We start from the raw sequence: 3313 nt of genomic DNA, 5'->3' as shown, positions 1-3313 counted from the left end.
CCTCCTGACTCCAAGGTCTGCAAACTCTCTCTTATGTCATGTTTTTCACCAACATGAATTCTCTGATGAACAGCAAGTCCTCTCCTCGAGTAGAAGGCCTTCTTACATTTATTACATTCATAAGGTTTCTCACCACCATGGGTTCTCTGATGTAGAGTAAGTCCTCTCCTCCAGCAGAAGGCCTACCTACATTCATCGCATTTATAATGTTTCTCTCCACTATGAATTGTCTGATGTAGGATAAATTCCTTCCTACAGCCTTTTTACCTGTATCATATTTATAATATTTTTCTCCAGTATGAATTGTCTGATGTTGAGTAAGTTCTGATCTCTGACTGAAGCCCTTCCCACATTCATTACATTCATAAGGTTTTTCTCCAGTATGAATTTTCTGATGTTGAGTAAGTTGTGTTCTCGGTCAGAAGATCTCTCCACATACATTACATTCATAACGTTTTTCTCCAGTATGAGTTGTGTGATATTGAGCAAGTCCTGATCTCTGACTGAAGCCCTTCCCACATTCATTACATTCATGAGGTTTCTTATCAGTATGAATTTTCTAATGTTGAGTAAAGCCTGACCTCTGACTAAATCCCTTCCCACATATATGACATTCATAAGGTTTCTCTCGAGTATGAATTCTCTGATGTTGAATAAGTATTGATCTGAACCTAGAAGTTTTCCCACAATTATTATACACATGTTTCTCTCTAGCACATATTCTATGATCTTTAAGTAGGGCTGAATTACACCTAAAGGATTGCCCATATTCACTATATTTAGAAAATATCTTTTTAGAGAATGTTACATTACTTATCCTTAGGTCTGAATGCATTCTGAAGTACTTCCTGTGTGTAACACGCTTATCAAGACTCTTCCCTCCTCTTTCTGGTGGAACAAAGATCACATTGCTGATTCCGACATATTTATTACATTCATTGTCTCTTGGCTTATGGGAAGGTTTCCTTCGTGTGATTCTTACTTGCTGAGCACATTTCTACTCATTACTTGGGTGCCTCTCTAACTGGGCATACCATTCTTGGACTACTCCCAATGTGGCAACAAAGGGACCATCTCTTGAAAGTCTTTTCTGGGATGATTCTGCCATTGAAATGCCCAATTTTGGGGATGACTCCTTCGTTCCATGCTCAGTTTTCCAATCTGAATGGTTCAATGAGCCACTAGTGGCCTGCAAGGCCTAAGCTGCCTCACCCAGACAGCTGCTTCTTTGGGCAATGTCTTTCCCTGGCATCGATGGTGCTTCTCCTCATTCTAGTTGGCAGATCACATGTGGTTTGGAAGCTACAAGTCTCAGGCAGACAAGGTTCTTGTAGTTCCCCAGCATCACCTCCTTGTACAGCTCCTTCTGAGAAGGGCCCAACTGCCTCTACTCCTTGGGGCTGGAGTCCATATTCACGTTTCTGAATGTCACTGACTCCTAGGAGGCCCCAGGAGCCATGGCCTCCTCTTCAGAGCCGCCTCCTCTTGGTCAGTCAGAAGGCAGAACTGGGGAAGCAAAGTGCACCATGAAGGGGTCACTGGTCCTCTCTAGAGTCCCCAGGCCCATGAGCTGGGCATCCTCAGGAAAGAGGGAGCTTATAGGATATTCCCAGGGAGACCAGATGTCTGTAGTTCTTCAACATCACCTCCTTCTGGGCAGGGTCCAACCACCCCTACTCCTCCAGGGTCAAGTCCACACCACATCCGTGAGTCCTCAGCCTCCCTGACTTCTCTCTTATGCATCGGGGCCCAGCCTAGGGAGCTCCCAGGACACTGTGACCCCCGCAAGCCTCCCTTCAAGGACCTCTTCTATGTCATGTTTCATTTTCTAGAGCTACCACTCGGGGCTAAAATTGAACTTAATTGCCCTTGTTAAATTTCACCCTGCAGCTACTAGACTATTTTAAGACAATTATGTTCCTATTTTGTTCATCGTAGACTCACAAAGTAATTTTTTAATCTCTTTCTTGTGAGGTGATTACCCTCGTCACAAGGGCCTGGTAACTAGGCCTTCTACCTTACAAGTAATTAATAGTTAACAGTGATCTTTTAAGTGCCAAATCCAATGACCTTTTCTCAGACCTTTTCCTTCTTGGCTTCTCTGCAGCAGAGGACATCACTGATTACTTTCCATTTTTTGGATACTCTTTCCTCTCTCTGGGTTTTTTGTAACACTGCTCTCTCTCAGGTCTCCTACTTTTCTGACCACTCTCTGTCTCCTTTGCTAGATGATTGATTATCCATGTCTTATTGTCTACTTTTGGGTACAGCCTAAGGCCCTATCCTGGATTCTCTTCTCTTCTCTTCCTATATACTCTTCATCACTTCCCCTCCATCCCCACCCCGAGAATTTAATTAACATGCCTATACTGGTAACTCTCAGAGATACGTATTCAGCCCTGATTTCTCTACTGAGCTCAAGTCTGTGTCATCAATGTCTACCGGGCATTTTGGATTAGGTATCCTCTAGGCATTCTCTTGCCATCTGCCCTGTTGCTGAACCCTCTAGGCTACCATCCCTCCAGAGCTCATACCCTGGAGGATTGCCAGGTTTAGAATTACTTCTCTGTTGATAAGTGAATGAGTGGCTAAGAACTCATAAAGAACACTATTACCAGTCCAGGCCAGACCAAGCTTCACACCAGAAACATGCTGCAACCTATTTGCACCTTACCTTCCCCTCTCTCTCATCTTTCTCTCTATTACCTTTTGGGTTCTCTGCAGTTTTGAATCTTCAGAAATTGTAATGTTTTTGGCTTCATAATCATACATCCACAGAGAGAAAATTTGTGTTAAAAAAAAAAAAGATGAATCTCTGTACTAGGAAGCAGCGTGGGAACATTAAAAACACTTCATAATTTCTCTAATGTGATCCAGCCTGATATTTTTTCCTACTAAATCCTGGACTCAAATCATGTTCCATCTATAGTACCTGTCCCAGATATATGTATAGATACAACAACTTTATAGACTAACCATCCAAATCCATTATAGGTACGATCATAGGCATTCTTTAATCTTTAAAATTTTATTTTAATTTTAATCTTTAATATTTTAATTATTTAAAATAATCATTTATGGATTATTAGGCTGTTCTTTCTTGAGTAATAAGGAATTTAAAGGAAGAAACATTCATTTCTGTAATAATCTGGGGCTTGATGTAGTCAGTACAATTTCATTCATAAACAATAACATCTGAAAGACATTAGCATCTATAAGTGATCCCTCTTATGTTTGGACTTCACACAGGACATGCTCTGAGACAGTGGCAAACATTTTGACAAATGTACATTTCCCTGAGTGTAGCTCTAGT

This window comes from Vombatus ursinus, unplaced genomic scaffold, assembly GCF_900497805.2.
Source record: "Vombatus ursinus unplaced genomic scaffold, bare-nosed wombat genome assembly UNPS02014909.1, whole genome shotgun sequence".
NCBI lineage: Eukaryota > Metazoa > Chordata > Mammalia > Diprotodontia > Vombatidae > Vombatus > Vombatus ursinus.
The sequence above is the reverse complement of the archived record's forward strand: the minus strand, read 5'-3'. Positions refer to the sequence as shown.